Raw genomic sequence first — 23,640 nt, 5'->3', positions numbered from 1 at the left:
CTTTGTTACTCAAACAATTTCTCAAGAAATGTGGATGCTGTGTGAGTTACACCACCTTTCCAGGATCTGTGGTTACATCACACTCAAGTCTTATTTTTTGTGGAGGGAGGGGTATTATGTTTAAGACCCCGATCACACGCGCATGTTTTTACCAAATAAAGATGGTCGGACCATGGTACGGGTAGTGTGTGACCGCACGGGACCAAGGTCAGACTATAGTCAGACCATCTTTCCTCAACTATGCTAATTAGCATAGTTAGTGCCCAAGTTACTATGGTCGGACCATAGTTAGTACAAAAAAACACCTGTGTGACCACAATGCATCATCCGATCATGCATTTTAGCAATACTTTTGAATGGCAGTGTAATTAGCATACATTATTGTATGAATGTGAGTAATCATTATCCAACTACAGTACACTGCAGTGTGACCGTACATTGTTTAGTTAACTATAGTTGGACCATGGTAAATAAAACAATGGTCGGATGATGCAATTATGTGTGTGTGACCGGGGTCTAAGGCTGAGACTAGTGCATTGTAAGTGGGATTATGCATGCTTTTATGTGCCATTTCCAGTATTAGTTACATTGGTTTTCTATTCATGACTGAAAATAATGAAGGTAGATAATATTTTTTTACTGTATTTTGATTAAATACATGTAGTTTTATTTGAATACATTATTACACCCATTACACTTGTCCTAATTGTGTCTTATAGTAGTTAGTCTAAACACAGTCTATACAGGAAGAACTCACAACTTTTTACCTGTTCTTTAAAAAGTGATACACAACACAGACAGTGGTGGCACCAAGAATTTTTTTTTTTTTGTTGTGAATTTCAGGGGAGGCAAAATCAACCAATTTTGCGCAAAATTGCTTGAAGACATGGACATACATGTATTGGGTTTTACTGAGGGGGGGGTAAAAGTTCTGATTCAGGATATTTCTACCCATGTCCCCATCCTCCGCCCCTGTTGCACCACCACTGCGCATAGAAGATTTTTATTAAATCTCTAAACAAATTATACCTCCATCAACAAATTTTTTATTTGGGAAAATTATTTCCGCCAATTTTCTGGAATCTAGAGTAGCGCATATTAAGGACTAAGATTGGGTGAAGCTGTCTGGCAGACATATAAACATGTTTTGTATGCATAGACGCAACCATTGCACCCTGGCAGACAAGCAAGCACATCAAAAGTAGTCAACCATGAGGTATTTTACGCTCTATATCAACAACAACCCGTCAATCGGGCAAATGCACTTTTTTCTCACTTCATATAGATAACTTTGCACAGTCGTGAACTTCACTGAAATTATGCCACAGAAGTAGAATCTTCATTAGATTTTGAAATGACTAATTATACTACCTCACAAACTACTGAATACATGTAGGTAGTTGGTATGCTTCTGCTTCCAGAGCAAATGAATTATGTAGCATTTAACTGCAAATTTTGCTGGTATGTTTAATGATATAATTATTTTAAGAACCACTAGTCTTCCCTTTTCTGTCTGGAAACTGGAGTGGGAATTCCCAGGCGGCGAGTGGCATGATAGAGCCGGCAACTTGTGAAACCGCCCAGCTGTATGGCATAAATTCCATATACTCGGTTAATTTGCGGGGTTCATTATCGAACCCCAATGGTTTTAGCTTGTAATTATATTATTTATTAACAATAGGCCTATTTGTTTGTGATATTTCAAGCGTTTAAAATTTTTTTAAATAATCCCATTCAATTTACACGGTTGACGATGGAAATTTACTGAATTTAGAGAATGCACGTCATTCACCACCTGGGAATTCCCATTGTCTTCATGTGAGCTCAACACCTAGGTTTCATTATCATTGAGGTATAGGACTTTTTATTTTTTTGGAGGAGAGCAGATAGGGCAACTACTTGATTATATTTCTACATGTTCATACTACATACTCTGAAAATTTTAGAAAATTCGCATGAGTCCGTTTTTTTTAAATCACATTTTTGTTCCTAAACAGGGGGGGACGGAGGATTTCTTGATGACTGGCAACCCTTTATTTATTCCCTGGTCCTAATCGATAATCGTGATCAGATTTTGCCAGGCCGGTCTGGATCGGAAAAACTCTGGTTACAACGCCGCCATTTTGTCGTTGGAAAACACAGTTTTTAAATTCCAAAAAAAGTCAACATTGCCTGATGTTCATGACTTAAAACTTCGTATATGTAAAGATTTTGGGACATAGATCAAAATGGGCACACCGCAACTCTTTGATTTTGAGAGATTTTGCCCATAAAAGGTCGTCAAATCACTGCAGAAAGCTTAACCGGCAACTGACAATTTTCAGTATACAATTTCAATACAATTCAATGACATGCAACATGACTGTCGAGCTGTCATGCATAAAAACATTGTCAATGGCGATCATAATGCGTGAATACGGTTTACGCCGGGGGTTTACGTTTACGTCGATACTCAAGGGTGCCAATGGTGCAGAAATATACCCATATTTATGCTATTGCATGCATGGATTATGTGTATTTTTAGTTGAGATAACAGCAAGAGTTCCAGATACTCATACACTGAATGCTAATCAGACATGTCAGAAGAAGACCAGGAAGAAGACTCTACGACACATGCATTGCATGTTTGCACACCAAACCATCACTGCAATGGCAATGACTAGCAAAATGCATGATCCCCGGCCATTCCAGGATGCCGACCGATGCATCAATGGCTGCATTTGAAATGGCTTAAAAATCAGCATGGACATGGCCATCATGGCGATGGCGGCATGGCTGATCATGATGACAGTACAGTACTTCTGACATGAATGTTCGGTAAGTAAGTAGCTATATAATATATACAATGAATAATATACCTGGTGGGATTCCGTCATTCGACTAAAATAAACCATGAAATGGGAGATTGCTTGGCATGGCCATGGGTATGCAACTACGCACGCACATGCGTTTGCAACTGTTTTATGGGTACAGTACACAAAAACTACACATGCGCATGTGTTTGCAAGCCAAGTGTTAATATGGGTACGCACACATGTGTGCGTTTATTGGTATGCACACAAGTGTTTAATAGTTTATGGGTACGCACACACGCAATTGTTTATGGGTACGCACATGCGTTTGCAAGTGTTTATGGCTGTACTAGTCTACGCACGTGACACATACGGTTCAAATGAGAAGTCACTGCCTGCAGCCCATAAATCGTGGCTCTTGAGCCACAGTACATAAAGTAATATTCAGATTTCCTTTGACAGCATAACCATCGCGTATACGCGCGCGACGTCAAGCGCGTGCATTGGACCGTGTGCAAAATAAATACGCGCTGGACGGCTAGCAGTACGCTTAATTGTAAAAGGAAATCTGAATATTACTTTAGTGGTGTGTTGAAGACTGATTCTGAACTAAAGTGAAGTATTTCTCTAGCATAGCATGTTAGACTTGCCTTAACTTTGCTTTGCATTCGGGCTAGCATATCACTTGCAGTGAGTAGCACTAGCATAACAAGTTGTGTGCGGCGTGGGTACCCGCAAAATATTTGCATGCACGTGCACCTGCAAAGAGGAGTCACTTGTGTGTGCGTAGTCAACAAACACTTGCGCATGCACATGCATACACAAAAATGTGTGCTTACCCATATATATGTGCGCGTGCATACCCATATTCACTTGCGCGCATATATCCGTAAACACTTGAGTGTAGGCCTATGTACCCATAAACACTTAGTCTAGAGATTAATGACTGCGCATCGGTTGTTTTGAGGGTATTGTGAAATCATTGTGCTTTGGAACCGCGCCCCGAGGGATATTCCGAGGTCCAAAGCACAAAGATATTTCACAATACCCGAAAAATAACTTATGCAAAGTCATTATTCATTAACCTCATTCATAACCACATCACATTTCACTTAAATTTTAATTCAATTTACATCACATTTTCTTCTTTTAATTTGAAAACAGAACACAATTACTAGCTGTGCATAAATATTGTAAGGGCACGTACTCTGCGAAGTACGCGCAGTGCTTCCGGACGCATTCATTTTTCTTGCTGGTCAAGGCATAAGATTTGTTTGTATTTTCCAACATCTTAATGACAATTTTTTAATAAAAATTACAAAAATTACAGGATTTTTTAGATGTGTATGAAATAGGTTAAAATGCGTATTTAATCACTTAAGGGGGTACTACACCCCTGGCCAATTTTGTGCCTATTTTTGCATTTTTCTCAAAAATTATAGCGCATTGGTGACAAATAAGATATGTATATTATAGGGGCAGGGACTACAACTACTGCACTTAAAATTCAGCAACTCAAGACAAGCAGTTATTGATTTATTGATCAAATATTGGTTTTCCCTCATTTTTGACTGTAACTCCACAACTGTTGTCTGGGCTGAAATAAAATTTCCAGTGCAGTAGTTGTAGTCCTTGCCCCTATAACATACACATCTTACTTGTCACCAATGCGCTATAATTTGTGAGAAAAATGCAAAAATAGGCACAAATTTGGGCAGGGGTGTACATGTAGTACCCCCTTAAATGCAATTGTACTGAGATGTTGATGCGTCTAACATTGTCTAATGCACTCCCCCTTCGGGGTTCATGCATTAGACGCATCAACATCTCAGTACGCATGCATTCTTTTGTACAATTATTTCACTCCCAACAAGTGATACGCGTTTATTAAGCTTTAATTAGTCTATCTCTGAGGGAAGTGGGATGGTTGGGGCCCCCTAAAACTGGTTTAACCCACCAGAGTCTGGTCCTAAGTCCAGAGACCTCAGAGATTCCTGCTTCGTGGACACAACGTCCGTGTTGTGTATTGTGTGACTGGCGCACCCTAATGTGAATTTACGCAAGTGTGAGTTGGGATTTCTTTAGACCCATGTCATAGCATCTATAATCTATATAGGCCTAACATAGGTGCTGACTCTGGTCTACTCAACGACTATTAAAATTGGGCTAGGACTAAAAAGGTTTTTGTTTTTTATATGATTTTTAGCTTGACCTGAAGTCATGTTTCTTGTACTTTTGCCAACAGCTAGGTTAGTGTGAACTATTGCAGAACGCAGCAACTTTAGCCACATGCCACAGTTGTGAGGAGAATGTGATTAAATCTATTCTACAGAGTGAACAAATAGCACAAAGACCTGGTACGTATTCTATAGAAAAATTATCAAATTCGTAGACATCGTGGGTGGAACATTCAACTACGCTTGTTACACCACAACTAATCATGCTAACTACACGCACATACAATGTACAACGCTACTCTACGCGTCCATATTAGCAAGGCTATCTGCGTACAACTGCTTACTACGCACAGCCACGCAAAGAGTATGTTCCACGATGTCCAATAATTTATAATTTTTCTATAGTATAAGTTTGTAATTTGTACCGTAATATTTATTTGATTTCAGGGTATTTGTTAAGGGTAGACGAGGTATTGTTGGTCGAAGCAACCTAAAAATTGATTTTCATTATCTGGATCAATATATTATTGAAAATTAATACCTTGATGTTTTGCAAAAGTTCATTCTACAAATCGTATACTTTGCAAACTTGCTTAATTTATTATTATTAATGAGTTATTTACGTTTTACAAAAGTGTTGTTGTTTCAGCCCTCTTTACAACGTAACTCAAGAACCGCAGCACCTATAAAAGTATATCTGTGATATTTTAATTCTTCTACACGCCGCTATGAATTGAGCAATGCAGTTTTTGCCAAAGCTCACTACCATTCGCAAGATGCTGTGAACTACCAAATCACAACAGTTTAAAATAATTAATAACCTTAATACTGTGATTTCATCTAATAAATAAATGGAAGATGCAACAACATGTTTATTTTGACAAAACAGCATTTTTACCCCCCCCCCCTCAATTTGGAAAAGTCACTAGAATCCCAATTTACAATGATTTTTTTAATGCTTTCTTTTGGTTAAAAAAGATCCAACTTTTGGTTCACTCACCCTGGAAAAAAGTCCACTTTTTCCAAATCCACAAACCCCCCCAAAAAAAAAAAAAAAAAATTCTGCGACTGGCCTGTAACAAACAATTTGGCATGTAAACAGGAAGTATATGCTTCTGATTGCCAATTGAAGTATGTCATCATCAATTCGGCACCCATCAATTCGGCACCTCATTCGATTGATGAACAAGCTGTGTAGCATTGTGTGATGTGGACAGCCCGTCCACATCACCTACATGTAGTTCCATTTTACCAGATTTTACGTGATGATCAGGACAAGTGGTTGGCTAGTGCGAAAGCCGCAAAATACTGCAACATACAAACAAACAGCAGTAATAGAAATGTTGTTGTGTGCTCTCCATGTAACAATATTGTTTAGCTCTTAAAACATTCTTGTAAGCTTAGGCACCGTTCACAAACACTTGTAAGGGGGGCCTGATGCAAAACAATTTGTCAATTTCATCACGAAAATTTTTTGGGCCCCCCTTTACAGACCTCAAAATTTCAGGCCCCCCCTCCTTTATGACATGAAAATCATGAGTCAACCCCATAGAAAAGCATATAAACTAAATTTTTCCAGGAAAATTTGTGGTCATTTTTTTCAGCCCCCCCCCCTTAGGAGGTTCACAAATTTTCAGGGTCCCCCTTTTTGCATCAGGCCTCCCCTAACAAGTGTTTGTGAACGGTCCCTTACTGTTGCAATGGGCTATTCCAGTTGATGATAATTACAGGCACTGGAATGAAATAGCAATTTTCTTTGTTTTACCTCATTTGTTGGCTCGAAGTTAAAAGGGGACATAATGTGATCAGTGAAAACTAACATTGTATGGGAGCAAATAAGAATCTATGATTGAAATTGCGCATTATTCAGGGGTGTGAGAGTTCAGATTAAAATCTGAATTCAGACTTTTTGATCTTGATTTTTATTTCTTTTTTCTGCACTTCCTCGGTACAAAACTATAGGAGCTTTCCAAATTTCAGAATTTTGAGACTCTTTTATCTGTGGTCACTCACACCCCTGATTATTACTTTAATCTTCCAAGAGGCAGACAAGGAGTGAGTATGAATTTCAAATAGGGTTACCTGAATTGGTGACCTATATCTTCCATAGGGGTGTATGGATTTCAACTGGAATAGCCAAATATTACAAGTATCACAGTATTGTCTTTAATTATTTCATTTTACAGAATATGAACTTGCACGTCTGGAAGAAACTGGCCTACAGCAACAAACAAAAACCAGAGACGGATGGCCCGGAAAAATTGTGCCCCCCCCCCTCCAGCATCATCTACTCCTGGCAATTGGATATCGTACCTGAGTGGAAATCACCTATGACATTAGTTGCCCAAGATCAAATCAACCCACAACGCTGATCTACAATTGGAAATCAGTATAAAGATTATGGTTCTCTTTCCTAAACATTAAACTTTGTTTGTTTTGAATGGGAAGGAGCACTGCTAAAAAAGACCTGTAACAAGTCGAGTCATGGAGTTGAGTTGAGTTGGATTCGACTCGACTCCAAATGACTTGCCTCAAGACTTCAATGATTTCACTCAAGACTCTGGTGACTCGGACTTGACTCTAAGACCATTTGACCCGACTCAGGGGCGGATCCAGGAATTTTCAATAGAGGGAGCTAGAGCCAAGTCAAGCGCCGCTCTGCAAAAATACATGAAGTCCGCCCCTGACCCAACTTGTATAATGTAAAATTATTTCCACATCTATAAATACATGGTTTTAATGGTTTCTTGAGCTATATGTACACTTATTAGGGCACTGCACTGTGATGCATACATGTATGTATATGTACCATTAGAGGTGTGTGTTCACAAATCAGTGAAATCACTCATTCATAATCACTATGCACTGCACTTTTGTCCAAGATGTTTGGACATGGTATCATAAAAAGTATGATCTTATAAGTACAAAGTATAATACATTATGTCTGTGATATACTACACTGTACTAGTAACACATTCATGAACTGCATAGGCTTAGGAAGGGGGTGGCTTGGGGGCTCAGCCCCCTCAATAAATTTGGTGAGGGCTGGAATACCTTTCAGCCCCCAATAAACCTAGGTGAAGTTAAAACATTGTGATAAAATAGAGGGAAAATGGGTCTTTGTGACCTTTTGGGTCTTTCTGACTGCGAAACCCCCCAGTGTGGCAAACAATTTTTTTTCAAGTTTCAGCCTCCCCCCATGTTGAAAATCTTCCTAAGCCAATGAACTGTTATATCCGCTGTCTTTCATATCATGTAATTTGAGATAGAAATGAATATTATAACTTGGCCATATAAAATTAATGTTTTGGTTCTCGTCCAGAGGATTTTCATGAATTGATGAGGGATTCAGGGAGGGAGGTGTTTAGTTTTTCTTCTTCAATGTAAAATTAGCATTGTTAGTAGTTTTCTGTCTTTTCCAACAGTGCTCGAGGAAAGGAGGAGGCCCTGTTTCTTTCTTTTTTCAAATGTGAGATTCTGAGGGACAAACCCGGCCACTAGAGTACCACAAAAAAACTTGGAAGTGATCCTTGTTCTCTAGTAAACTTGTTTGTACCTAAAATATTTTTCTAAAGCATTCCAAGTCTTAAAAAAATAAATTAAACAATTTGGAGGGGACGAGAACCAATATTTTTTTCGACCAATAACAAATTAATTTTCAGGCAATAAAAGTAAACTGAATATTTGCTGAATAAAATGGCAAACTAGAACTTCGGTCTTCAGCATACATTTTCTATTGATATTTTGTGAAAGGTGAATTTTAATTGTTATATTACCGTAACCACTCGGGTAAGCCCACCTTCGGCTATAGCCCATCCCTATTTTTCAAACCATTCGGGGAACAAGTTACAAGAGATTTAGAGAGGCCAGTGATTTTGAGGTTTTCATGCTTCTAAATGGTGTTAAAATTTATCTACATACTCCGATCTTATCACTTTACCTGGCTGTTATTTCTGAAAAGTGACATGGGCTGCGATATTTGTGTTGAAAAAAGCAGTTTTTGTGAGTACCATTTTTACCAAAAATGTGAATATTAAAATAGCTTTAACTTTGAAACTAAATTAAGTATGAACTTCATAATTCATATTTGCTGTGGAGAATTATACATGTCAGATGTACAGGGTTGTAGCTAGGATAGTTTTTGTTGTGGGTGGCATTTAATGAAAATCTTGCATATTTGGCAATTTTTTTCCAAAATGGACCAAATTCTTGACTAATCCAATAAAAAGTGCAATGTTGGCCTCCAGTGCTAAAGTTGCAGCTGACTGGTGTGCTCCAAAACTGAGTGGTGGGCTCTGCCACAGTGCCACCCACCACCCCACACTGTAGCTACATCCCTACATATATTCAATATTTGAAGAGCTTTGTTTCAAAACCCCTTACATCCACTTGCCCAATTTTGAGAACACATAAAAAAATCATCAAAATAATCACTGATATATAGGTGTTTTTCAACAAAAGCTGTTTTTGGCGGGATGCTTGGGTAGGATGAGCTGGAAAAACTGCTTTTGTTGCAACCCCGCATATATCAGCTTACATCAGTGGTTGTTTTTGATGATTTTTTGATGTATTCTCAAAAATGGGCAAGTGGATGTAAGGGGTTTTGAAACAAAGCTCTTCATTTGTTAATGAAAAATTGCATCTATATATCTTGATGTAATAGTTGGGGGAAATACATTATTTTGGTGATTTTGTACAATTTTGACCCAAAAAGTTAATTTTACAATGGTAAATTATGGAAAAAACAAAATTAAAGATGTTTGAAGTAAAAAGTATACCTGTATTGATATGAATGTGTACATCAAAGAAGTCAATTGTAGCAACTTTCTGAAACCAAATGTTTTAGACCTATGACCTCTTGAAAATCAAAGGTCGGCATAAAATGCTTGTTTTGGGCTGTAAATTGCCAGTGCAATTTTTGGGTGAAAATTGCTAAAAATTTGTTTTGTTGCTATAGGCCTACAATTTATACAAAAGCTCTAACTACAATTGATTTTCTTGATGTTAAAAATGGTACCACAATTTCAGGATATTTGTAAAAGTCACAGGTTGTTCAGCTACCATAGCAACCCGGGAGCAACCATGTTTCCCACCATTTTTCAGTTGATTTTTGATGACAAAACTGCCCAAAATGATTTTATGTTGACATTTGATTTTCAAGAGGTCTTACATGTAGGTCAAAAACCTTTGGTTTCAGGAAGTTGCCATTATTGACTTTTTTGATGTACACATTCATACCAGTGTAGGGCCTATTGGTATACTTTTTATTTCAAATATCTTTTTTTTTTTTGGTCAAAATTATGCAAACTCATCAAAATAATGCATTTCTCCCAAAATGTTGCATCAAGATGCATTTTTTTGTTAACAAATATTGAATACACGTGTGACATGTATTCTCATAACAAATATGAATATATATTTACTTTCAAAGTGACATTTTTGGTAAAAAAAAAGCTAACAAATTCACAAACTGCATTTTTCAACCCATATATCTCAGCTCATTTGGAAATGCCAGCCGGGTTAAACAGAAGGATGAGTCTCTAAGGCAACAAAAAAAAGAAAACCCTGTTCTACGGGCCCGACCGACCCAGATTTTGAACAAACTGAAAAAAAATTTCTTGTACAAATGAATGCTGACCCAAATTTCGGAAATTTCAGGAACAAAAATGTTTTTTATTTTTATTTATTTTTTTTTTTTCTCAAATTGCAAATTATTAAAAGAGTTTGGGGATTTTTTGGGTCATTTCCAAAAAAAAAAAAAAAAAAAAAAAGGCAGACCGACCGACCCTACTTGAAAGGTCTGTTCGCCCGAGAACAGGGTTTCTTTTTTCGTCAGCCTAATGGTTAATTCTAACCTGGCTGGCACCTTTGTCTAAAAAATAATGTACAAAAAATGTGGCCTCTCTACTAATTATCATGGTTGTTTTGTACATTTAGTTGTTGTTTGTATTCTTGTTATAGGTTGAGTTTTTGAAGTGTCAACTGTGCGGTGTAGGTCATAGCTTTTTGGACCTGAAGTTGGCTCTGACTCAAATATAAATGGACTGGCTCGCTCAGACTTGAATGAAGTGGACTCATGTACAAGTCTGATAATTATGTAGTAGCAATAATTAAAATTAAACCTGTAAGTTGATGTGGTTGTGAAATGTTTACAAAATGAAAATACATTGTATTAATGTTTGTAATGTACCATTTATAGTGCCTTATGTCAATTTTTGTTGTTGAAAAGTCCAAGTTTGGAAAATATGCATTTCAGCACAAAGTCTATGCCTTCACTAAATATGTTATGATTCTTCTCAATTTTCAGACCAAAAGACTTGTCTCAACCTCAAGAATACCCGAGACTCAAGTTTAGTGACTCAACTACAAGTCTGTTGCAAAACATACAGCAAAAACAGCCATTTACAAAATGTTGGAAGGCAAATCCAAGTGTATAAATAAAAAAAAATAAAAAACTTACAACTTCATATTAAGACAATGGTGGTGTAAGGTGTTCCTCAAGGCAATGCCATTGGTCCTGTTCATTCCATTTTACGGCAAGATTAGTGATCAATGATGATGCCTTGGATGGTCTAACTCTACAGAAGTTTGGAAGTAATGTTGATGATTTGACCATTGGTGAGAACAGGGCCCACACGACAGGCTCTATCAAAATGTGGTACCCGTCAATTTGGATATTTATCGAACAGCCTGCCTTTTCCAAATGCAACTTTGGAAACTCTTGAAATGTCCAGAATGTATAGTTTATGACTTTTTATGTCAGTTAATTTTCAAATTATTTGGATCTCAAGTTAAATGTTGATGTGTCAGACTCATCCATAAACTGATGGTACCAATCATTTTGATACATGGTCCCAGCACCACACAAACCAATCTGCCATGTATTGTATCTCGACTGATAAAAACAAATGGGAGACTGAAACGAGTCAAGTGTCAGGCTTTCCAATAATTGCATTTTTATCTGACATTTCAATTTTTTTCAATTTTCGGTCTGTACGAATAATTATTCGAATCTCGTTTTATCATTATTAAAAATTTTCTAGTGTACATACAATAATAAAATATGTTATACTTGATATTGTCATAAATATTGAAATTTGTAAAAATCATGAAAAGCTACAATGTGAACAATAAATAATATTAATAAAAAAGCATGTGTTACAGATCATTAATAGTAATTGTCTCATGGCTAGTAGAACTCTCCAAAATTAGACATGTTAGAGGTTAATCACTAGATATGATTTTGTTGTAGGCCTTTCAAATCAATGCACGAGCCGCTTTAATATTTTGTAGAACAATGCGGGGACAATCACTGATATGGGGGCACTCCCTGAAATAGGTGACGGTGATGTGTGGCCTATTCGCCACTTGCACGGTTCCGCCATTATGCACTATATGCGGGAGAGCCTCGAACTGGCAGCATACATGAAAGGAAGAATTACGTAACCTTACACAGAATGTTATATGACTGGTTCAATTCCCATTCATGTATGCTGCCAGTTCGAGGCTCTCCCCGCACATAGTGCATAATGGCGGAACTGCAAGTGGCTAATTGACCCACATTTTTGTTTGCTGTCACCCAGTGCCCCGCTCAAATAGTTTTGAACTAATGTTAGATAAGCTCTCACCAAATTATCCTTTTGAGTCAACCAGAATTGTGCAATTTTCCCCAAATTTTGCCCAATTTATTTAGGCTGCTGTTTAACCAAAAGCTTGACAGGTTTCGCTGAATGAATCCATGGGGGGGGGGGGGCATAAATCATCAGATTTATAAAGTTTACTTGAGTACTGTTTAATTACAAATTTTAATCATTTGCCATAAAATGTGTATTCCTTTGCGAATTTCAAAAAAATCAAAATTATTTGATATCAGAAAGACATTCTTCGTATTCAGAATGCAATTCGATGTATGATGTGCTCTAATGTCATGCGCGCGTATTTTTTTGGGGGGCTTTAGGCGCCAGCCCCGGGTAAAAGCAGGGGCGGTAAAATGAAGGCGGCGGAAGAAGAAGGCGGCAAAAACGAAGTGGGCGGTAAAAAGAATTAGTAAATACAAAAAGGGCGGAAAAATTTGATAAAGCATAAAAATTTTTGAAAAAAATGGCACTATACATCAAAATGCGCCTTTTAGGGCGCTTAGCGCCTGAAACCGCCACGGCACGCCACTGAATGTCCAAAAATAAATAATGTCCAAACGTTCATACCCCATCCCTATTCATAGGCCTATACCAAACTTATTCTCGGCAAAACTTGTCCCCATCCCGGGTCCCCATCCCAATCTTCCTTTCTCCAGATACCCGAGCCGATTATGATAATTACTTAAGGGATCAAATCAAAACTCGACCGCCGGTTGCCCGCCGGTTCCGGGCGGTTCCGTCCGGTTCTAAATTATACACAGTAATGAGGTCAGTCGTCACACTCTGGCTCATATGGCGGTTGGTATCATCGAAAGTGAATGAGTGGAGTGATTTCAAGTGGTTTCTTTTCAAATTTAGTACAATAGGAATAATCGATTTTCCTTCTCGGAGTTCTTCTCAATCAATATAGCTACTTTTAGCATTTTATTTTGATAAAATATAAACAGAGACCTGGTCTATTTATTTCTAATTATTTTACATCGTGACAGGTTTCATTTCCGAGGGGATAATCGCGATCACGAAATTCTGCATGTTTTAAAACGCAAGGGTAACACACTAAGAAAGGGAAAAGAGAGAAAAAACAAGACAGAAAGGGAGAAAGAAGGGTAAGAGAGAGGGGAGAGGAACAGGGAGATGGAGGATGGGGAGAGGTGGAAAAGGGGTGAGAGTATGAGATGTGTCTCTCAAATCACATGAGAGAGAGGGGGATAAAAACTACACTAAGTTCGTAATATAGGCCTAGGCCATTAGGCTGGTATATTGGGCCTACAATGATGTTGACCAGGCTCGTTGAGGTGATGTGCAAGAAGAACTAATGATTTTGCAAGATCGACAAAATGTATGCGAATCCCATCACCCCTCGGCACCCCGCCCGTCATCAGCACCAATGGAGATTAGCCATGGGGCAGGGTGGCAAGTCATTCCCCTCTCCTGCTCAGTCGTCAGAAAAGTTGTTACAAAATCTTCCTTTTGGTCTATTTTAGACCCAAAATCAACCCCATTTTGTACCATTTGGGCTATCATTTTCTTCGGAAGGGGGGAGAGGTGTCCCAAATATACGAGAGGGGGAGGGGTCATAAATGTTTGGAAAGAAAAATGGGGTGGGGGGGTCATAAAAATTTTGATGACCAAAATGTAGGGAGTCATAAGATGACCACAGATAGTGTGTTTGTTTCCTTCAAAAAGACTGATTTCAATACAATTTTGCCTGTTTAGGGGTGTGTCGGGAGTGTTAGATCAGCTCCTCTGATATAATACTCTTTAGGTGGATCAAAATAAGCCTACCCAGTCAGCTACCTGCACAACGGATTCTTTTGTTCTGCAAGGCTCACTCAGTCATTTAATGAGGCAATACAAACGATCGAAATTGGTGTTGAAATGAGCAAAATTTTGAGTTACACCTTTTCAGTGTAAAAATTTTTTCTCAGCCAAATGAAAAGCAATAATTTTCATTTTTTCAGTAAATGGCTGGAAAAACTATAATGCTTGATACTGATTTTTTTAAAATCCTGGTGTTAAACTTAGGCCTGAAATTCAGTCATTTAGTGTAAGATATTCGATTTTTATAGGCTTCAGCTCGCCCATGAGCTTTTTCTTGGATCAACCTTTTAGCTTTTCAAAGTAATATAGTTCGCTAATGAAGGATTTTCCCCAACTTTCTAAAGCACATCACCGTGAGCTATATATCATAGTTTTGTCAGAATTTCCGTTTTGATTTCACCATCTTTCACTGTCGGCTGACAAAATTTCTAAATCAACACGTGAAATCTAAAGGCTAGTACTAGCATTGTGGATCGATATCCCTGGGTTTAATAGGAATACCGGCATGGCTATAGTGTTGCCAGAACTTCAATATAGCAAAGAAATTCCCAGACCTATAGCGCTCCTACTGATCATGTTTAACCAGAACACCCAATTGGGGATTTAATCGCTGGTCGGGCAATTGGCTTTCAATGAAAAATTGACCTGGATAACAACAAAGGAAATATCGACTATTTCAGCTGGTTGCTCTCGAGATAAAAGTACTCACCATTGCCTACTTTTACTTAGTTTGACATTTTCGGAGACTGAATGGAAAAAGGGTAAAACAAAAACGGAAATTCTGACAAAACTATAACATATAGACCCACACGATGTGCTTTACAGAGGTGGGAAATATCTTTCTTTAGCAAACTATGTTAGTTTGAGACACTAAAACATGAATTCCGTAAAAAGCTCGTGGCTAATTCAAGGCCTATAAAAATCAAAAATATCACACTAAAAGACACAATTTGATGCTTAATTTTAACACCAGGATTTAAAAAAATGTATATCCAAGCACCAAGTTTTTAACTGACATTACTGAAGAAAAAAAAAAAAAATATTGCTTTATATTTGACCGAGAAAATTAATTTCATAGCAAAAAGGTGTATCTCTGAATTGTGCTGATTTTTACATGTATCGATCGACTTTTAGCGCGACTAAGCATTTCTAAAGAATTGGTTGTCCAGGCGGCAGACTGTACCGGGACTAAAATAAAACCAATAGTTGTAAAAGGCCTATGCATCTTCCTTTGGCAAGTTGTCCTCAATTTTGTTCATTTTAGTATTGAAGTTACATTTTTTTGCATAAATCACAAAAGAAATCACCAGTTGAAGTACAAAGCAAATTAGTCAATCAATATCACTTCAACTGGGGATTTCTTTTGTGATTTATGCCCGCATCATATCTTCTGGAGGCAGTTTTGAACTAATGACCTTTCGTATAATTGTCCATCACCAATACAGGCCTATGTGATTCACAAAATAATAAATTCACAACTTCTAAATTACTTAACCTATAGAAATCATTGAAACACTGTTCTGAACTTAAATTAACTGATTAAAACAATAGTGATATATTCAAGCAATTTTAACCATAAACAAGAAATCATTTCCAAAATTAATTTGCTTTGGTGACAAGTCAATAGACACGCGACTAAGAAAAATCGATCATCGTGCAGTACTTTGAAAGTATGGGCTATCATGGCTATTGTGACCGTGAAATTTCAAGTATGCGCTATTGTGATCGCGAAATAAACATATCGACATTTTGTTAATCTCTCCGGTTATGTGCTTAAACCAACCGGCGGTTGCTACTCATGCATTCTTGAATATTCATATACCAATGACCTCTGCCAACCGCCCGGAACCGCCCGGAATCGGCGGGCAACCGGCGGTCGAGTTTTGATTTGATCCCTAATACATCGCTCCAAGTAGAAATAACAAACAAATGGTTAGGGGCTCTATGCAATTATGAGCCATGGGAAGGATAAAATGGAGGGGGTGTGGGTTTGTTTGGCAAGAAAAAAGGGGGGGGGGGGAATTATTGGCAGGTTGAAAAGAGGGGGGAAACTTTTGGCACACATTTATGGGGCATGGCACCTATAACAGCACGGAAACATTGCAATAGGCCTATGTTTTGCTCGGCCCCCATTTTTGAGATTTAGATTATCAGTTTTTCATCCACACCGGGAGAGGGGACATGAGTGGTAGGCTTAGGCCTATAGATTATTTTTATAAATCGTTCAAATACAATGCAATGGCCCTATGAGCAAATTGCACCATTTCTGGCCCAAAATCCCAAAATGTGTCAGTGACCAGAGACAATAACCGGTTAAAACAAATTACGGCCCCCATGAAACTCCTTATCTCTAGTTGAAAATTGTTATGACACCCCTTCCAAGCACAAATGATTCCACAAAGTTCAGGCGCTTAATTCCCGCTTAATTATTAGGCCCCTATAGGCCTACCTAGGCCTATAATAGACCTAGATTCCACAAAGTTCAGGTGTTTAATTATATTCCTAGGCCTATATAATTAAACATCTGAACTATAATAGGCCTACGGGTCTCCTTTGTTCCCTTAGGCCTAAGCCTAAAGTCCATTTGGAAAGCGCGCGAAAGTTTTGTAGGCCTTTTGATTGTAAATCAACTAATTTTTCAAACAATATTTAGACCTAGGCCAATTATAGGCCTAGTACCAATCCCAAATAGGCTATCAAGACCTCCCATTTTAGTGCAAAATCGCCCCTTCCCCATATTTTTATGACCCCTATATAGGCCTAGGCCTATTCATGGTCTGCACCCCCTCCACCTCCGGTTAATACTTCTACAGCTAGTACAGGGAGTAGGCCTATGCCTACTGATGTGGAGGTATAGGCCAAGAATCCAAGATTCTGAGCATGTACTTGTTAATGATGTGTTTTATTTACTTTGAAAATTGTATGCATTTCTGTATAGGCCTACTGTAACAGTCCGGCTAGGCCTATTTTATATAAATTGCATGTTGATAAATTGTTGCATTTTAAATGTTGTGTAAATGTATCGCAGGGCCCCGTTAGACCAGCTATTTGGTTGAATTGTGCTACCCTGGATTATGAATAAAATATATAATAAATAAATAAGATAGAATTCAAGAACTCCCCTAAAAAGTAATGTAATATGATTTATGATAGGCCTAATTATGATATAGGACCCTACATGAATATCACAGCCGAAAACTGATGAAGGATCCGCAATAACCTCCAACCCGATCTAGTCCCCTAATGTTTGTGATTTATTCCGTATTCATTACGTGATAAAGATTTTAGGGAGTAGGTCGAGATTCAGGTTCCTGCGTAACGCCGCCTGCTGCCGGGTAATCGATATCGACACAATTTACAGCCTCAATAACAGACTCAACGGATCGCTTACATAGCAACATTGACCGGACCTGTGAGTGAACTTTGACGCCATGAGGTTATTACAAAAGCTTAATTTTCTAGAAAATGGCCCATAGATACTGGAATATATATGGCTAAAATTTAGATTTTATTTTTTTCTTCCTATGGTTTTAATTTAGAATCATTTCAGAATGTAATGAAATGGGGCAGATCAAATGAATGTCTATGTTTCTCTTTGTTTTTATATTTCTAACGACGGTGCTCAAAAAATCCCTACACCACGTTAATTTCCGTATTTGGGCAATCATATTTCCCTGAATCCGCGATAGTAGTATTCAGTTAGTCAACAGGCCATAATCCTCCTTCCCCCCTGTTCCTAAAATGGGGGTTATAGCGCCCTCAACGGGCACTCTCTCCATAGGGCTACATGTAAAGACCAGTTATAGACAAATGGCCCTAAAATAAAACGGACTCGCAATGAATTTCCTCAAATTTTGCATATGATGTAGATTTAACATCTGGAATGTAATGCAAGTGATGCCGTTGCTGCTCTCCTAAATTCATTTTTAAAATGTCCGCCCCAGACCAAGGTGTCAAGGCACCATGGACACTGAGTTCCAGTGATCAGAAAATGAGTCAACTGTCATAAGTGTTGCTAAAAACTTGAGCTTCTCTAGTTGGTCCCAGGCGCAGAAAAACAGACACCTTTTTATTTGTACACAAAGCTATGCATGAGACTGACATTTAGTAGTGTTAGATATAAGTAGACCAATAGTACCAGGACAGGCTGTAGGTTCAGTCTGCAGTTTTGAAAGTAACTGGCAGCTCAATGTGGTCATAGCTTTCAATGCAACAACAACAGTAAGTGCTTGAAATAATTTTATCTTAGTTCTGCCACACTCAACAGCATTTTTCTGTATATTAAATTAAAATAGCATAAATAAGTTTAGATATTTGCACAAATCAGAATATAGCAATGTCTGCTCCCGGGGGCACTCAACTTAAATTTTAGTACGGGATAGCAGCGCGCGGAGTGCTGACCTTTGGGTACCGTACTAAGAACTGATTTTCCGGCAAAATAAGCTATAATAGGGGCTTGCTGTACTGAAATTCCAACGTTTTTACTGATGGGTCTAATTCTTAGCTTGGGCCAAATTATATGGAGCCAACAAATTCTATATTTTCCAATTGAAAGCAATTGTCAGAGTTTGAGGCTAAAGAACTAGAGCATGATGCAAATGTGGGTCTTAGGGAACTGCCAGAGAGCATGGAAAAAGCTAGGGACCCTTGACAGTCGCACATACATGTATATACTCATACCACCTTTACATGTGAGTGCCCCCTCCGAGGTCTGATCATGATACCTAGGAAAACTTCCTTGACATGCCAAACAATATATGGTATGGATATGTATGCATATTCACATTAAAATTGTACTTGGAAAAACATTTTTCAGGTGCAGCACCGATTAAGTGTTCTTCCAGCTAGCCATAGTGGCTCCATGTGTATTGATTTAGACATCAAGTCAAGTGATGTGATTTACTTGAGAAATAAAGTGAATTGAATTAAAAGCAGAATCCATTTATAGTAAGTTTGTGATTTGAGTGAGTATCGGGCCTAATTAGAAATCAAGTAATATAAAGAGGTTTATTGTGATTTAAACATGAATCTCCTTAGTCGAGACAGTGTTAACAATTGATGTCTAGTAATGTATTTGTCATGTCATTTATGTAATATATATAAGGTGTGTTCAGACGAGGGTGGCGTACTTGAGAATTGCGATTTCTAAGTCAATCCCTGACTGCATGGCCACACGACGTCATTAAGACAGGAATCCTTGAGTTTTGCGATGACGATGCTGCGCCTGATTTCAACTGGAAGCTTACTTTGACCTCTCTAGTGACCAGGCACCCGAATTAAATCATATCAAAGCAATAATATTAAAGAGGAGTGAATTGCATAAAGAATAGATTCCTAATTAAATGTTAGTTTTCACTGATCACATTGTCCCCTTTTAATAAACCTTGAGGTCTCCACATATAAAAACTGAAATTTACTGTAATTAAAGAACTTCAGGCTTAGTCTTTCACATACACCAATGGGCATTACATTCATGCAAAAAGTAGAAATTCAAGAGAAATTGAGGGCGTCACTCTGGAGCAAATCACTTATTATGGTTTTAAATATAATTAAACCAAGGTCATAGGTTAGGTTAAGCTCCGAGAATTGCAAAATGGCTTGTTCACACTGCAGTAGCACTCGAGGATCACTTAGGATGTCACAAAATTCCCTAACTTTCTTGAAGTGAAATTTGGGGACAAACGTAGGGACCGGGGAGGGGGGGCACTTAACACAAATGACCATACAGGTACATAGGCGTAGATCCCAGGGGGATGGGGGGGATTTATCCCCCCCCCAATATTTTGCCAGGGGGGGATGCTCCACACCATCCCCCCCAATGTCAAAAAGAAATCTACGCCACTGTACAGGTATGCTCCCCTGGAAAGACCCCCCTTTTTGGATTTTGCAGCTCCGAAAGACCCCATGTATTTGACCAAAATAGAGCTCTGAAAGACCCTTGATATTAGTCATTTCAGCTCTAAAAGACTCCAAAGTTGCTCATTCCTCATATTTCTGGTTTTTTCAGGAGATTTCCAACCAAAAAACTAAGAAAGATCCTTGATTTTGACTGTTCGCAGCTCCAAAAGTCCCCATTTTACTTGTTCACAGCCTGGTTCGCAGCTCCAAAAGACCCACCGGTACATCGTCAGCTCCCAAAGACCCACCACCTCAAAATTGCGGGCGAACATACTCACCAAAATTTTTAATTTTTGATGTGCCCCCCCCCCTGGCATAGGGATTGGAATCCACAAGACATTTCACACTGTGGATTTCTCCAAAGTTTCTGCTTAAAGAACCATGTTGCTTTGGCAAAAAGCCCTCTGTATGGACATGCCTATGAAAAGATGCAAACAGCTATGTATCCATTAACTGGCTGCCATGTGTTATTGTCTGAAATCCTTACACACCCTATGGAAGACTGTGATCCCCTTATTCTCCGACACAGGGGTGTAGATTTCAAATGGAGTCACTGCTTAGGTGACCCATTTGAGATTGATACTCCGTGTGTGGAAGATTAAGGTCATGTCTTCCATAGGGGGTGTATGGATTTCAACTTGAATGACGTAGTGCCATTTTCATGCTCTCCCTGTGCATGCTATAGTTTTTCATAATATTGTATCATAATAGTGCAAATTGATGCTAAACAGGGTTGGTGTGGGGGGCACTCAGCACATGTTTTGCTATGCACCTGCATCCAAGAAGAACATCTGAAAGAGGTCTTTCACCACACAGCAGTGTCTATATGTTTTTTTTTAAAGGGTACTTTTACATAAAGTAGAGCCATTTAGGGATCTTATGGCCTGTGGATCTTGAACAGCCACATCTTCGACATTTAGGATTGGTATGTGTTATTTTTTGGTGACTTTGATTGTAAGATTGCAAAAAAGTCTTATTAATTTACAAACATTACACAAAGCAGCATTTGCATGGATATATCATATGATGCCTCTGCAACTGTCTGTATTAGCCTCGCTCTGCCTTGCATTGGCCTGTAGATACTATGTCTTTTAAATGAAGGCCTCCTCATGTTTTGTTTGTCTATTAAAATGCCCAATTACCCATAATCATTTTTGTATTTTTTATATCTAATGGTTGCGGAAGTTGCAGAGACATTAGAGGAATATTAAGTGTGCATGGAATAATTTGTGGAATAATCCATAATGCACTCGTGGTGTGATGTGGTATTGTCAATCACAGTTAAAACTACACACTTGGACCACTCAGAGGATCTTAACTGTACTTGCTGATCAGCAACAGGCAAGATGCATGGGTTATATGGCATTTTCTGAAAACTAGTATGTTTGAAACAGAAGAGCAAAATTCGCTGATCAACATGTTCAATTCAATTTTCAATTCAAATTTTATTTATACACGGAAAGGCCCAGATCAGCCCTAGAGCTGGTCTTCCCTGGGGCAGTGTTTTACAACAAATATAAACAACAATATAATATCAAAAAATAAGAACATATACAATGTGAAATTAAAAAACATATACATAAGCAGTAGGAAAAATAAATAATGCAAAATAACTAGGTAAAATTTAAATCATAATCACTGAATAACAGTCTTTTGAAGGAAGCAAGACTTACAGAGGACTGTGCTGAAGATGACAGATTATTCCACATAGTAGCACCTCTGTAAGAAAGACTACACTTCTTATAGTTATTTGAAGGAAAAGGAATATTAACATTTCTTGGATTGCGCCTGAGGTCGTATTTATATTCCTTTTCCGTAAATAACTTACATATATTTTCAGGAAGTATATTGTTTGTCACTTTATACATAAATTCAGCAAGATGGATATTTCTAATCTTATCAAGAGATAACCATTTAAGTTGTTCCAGAACTTCAGCTCATGTCTTTTGTTTGAAGCAAATCAGACAAATGGTTTTCATATTATAATTTATATTCTGATTGATAACTTTTATACTCTGATTTATACTCTGATTGATAACTTTTTTACCAACAATTATGCAAATCAAACATCTGGCATTATTCTAACTGATATAAGTGACCATCTTCCTATATTTGTATCTACAAACTTAAGTGTTTATGGTAAAAATACCAAAGATTTTGTCATCGAAATTAGGGATATGAGTGTACAAAACATTGATGCACTTAAAGATAAACTTAGCAAGGTTGACTGGGACAATGTGTGTGAAAATCATGATGCCAATGTATCATACAACAAGTTTATTGATAAATTTAAAGCGGTATTTGATGAATGTATTCCAAAAAAGGTAGTTAAGAAATCTCATACAAAAAATAGGATGCCTAGGGCACCTTGGATAACATATTCTCTACTAAAATCTATTCGTAGAAAGAACAAGTTGTTCAAAAAACATATCCAAAAACCTACTGATGCGAATGTACATAAATATAAAATGTATCGTAACAAGTTAAACTCCTTATTGAGGAGGGCAAAACAAAATTATTTCAGTTCACAACTGGACAAAGAAAGGTATAATATGAGAAATACATGGAAAATTCTGAATTCTGTACTCAGATGTCCAAAAAAGACATCTTCTCAAAAGTTTGTAAGTGACAATGAAACTTATAATGATCCATCAAAAGTAGCAAACAAATTCAATGAATTCTTTGCCAGCATTGGACCTACACTAGCCGCCTCTATAAAACACCAAGGTAAAAATTTTGATGAGTATCTAACTAATAGTTGCAACTCTAGTTGTTTTTTCAAACCGACAGACGAAAATGAAATCCTGAAGATTATTAACAACTTAAGTAAAAGAAAAAGTCCAGGTTATGATCTAATAAAGTCTGACGTGGTAAAATTGGTTGCCACTGAAATTTTATATCCATTGAAAATCATTTTCAACAAGTCACTAACAGAAGGAATTGTTCCTGATGCTATGAAAATAGCAAAGGTTGTACCTATATATAAGAAAGATTCTCCACAATTATTTGGTAATTATAGACCAGTATCTGTGTTGCCTTGTTTTTCAAAAATTCTTGAAAGAATTGTTCATGAAAGATGTAGTAACTTTTTAAATGCCAAAGAATTACTGTACAATAGGCAATATGGGTTTTGTCATAAACATTCTACGTATATGGCTGCATTAGACTTGATTAAAGATACAAACAAGGCTATTGATGAAAATATGTATACTGCAAGTGTCTTCATGGACCTTTCAAAGGCCTTTGATACTATTGATCATGACATCTTATTACAAAAGTTGTACCATTATGGTTTTCGTGGTGTACCGTATAACT

The 23,640-nt window shown here is 37.7% G+C and overlaps 1 protein-coding gene and 1 long non-coding RNA gene across 2 annotated transcripts in view; both read left to right on the top strand.

Moving 5' to 3' along the window:
• The window catches only part of LOC140169671 (mediator of RNA polymerase II transcription subunit 29-like), an 89,949-nt gene that overhangs the window by 35,530 nt on the left and 30,779 nt on the right, over positions 1-23,640 (top strand). The window lies entirely within an intron of this gene.
• On the top strand, positions 2,325-10,580 carry LOC140169666 (uncharacterized). Its single transcript, XR_011861379.1, has 3 exons — positions 2,325-2,817; positions 5,038-5,149; positions 7,156-10,580. It is a non-coding gene; the product is annotated as an uncharacterized lncRNA (long non-coding RNA).

The sequence above is a fragment of the Amphiura filiformis genome, chromosome 1 (assembly GCF_039555335.1).
Source record: "Amphiura filiformis chromosome 1, Afil_fr2py, whole genome shotgun sequence".
Classification (NCBI taxonomy): domain Eukaryota; kingdom Metazoa; phylum Echinodermata; class Ophiuroidea; order Amphilepidida; family Amphiuridae; genus Amphiura; species Amphiura filiformis.
This window is presented reverse-complemented; position numbering and strand designations above follow the sequence as displayed.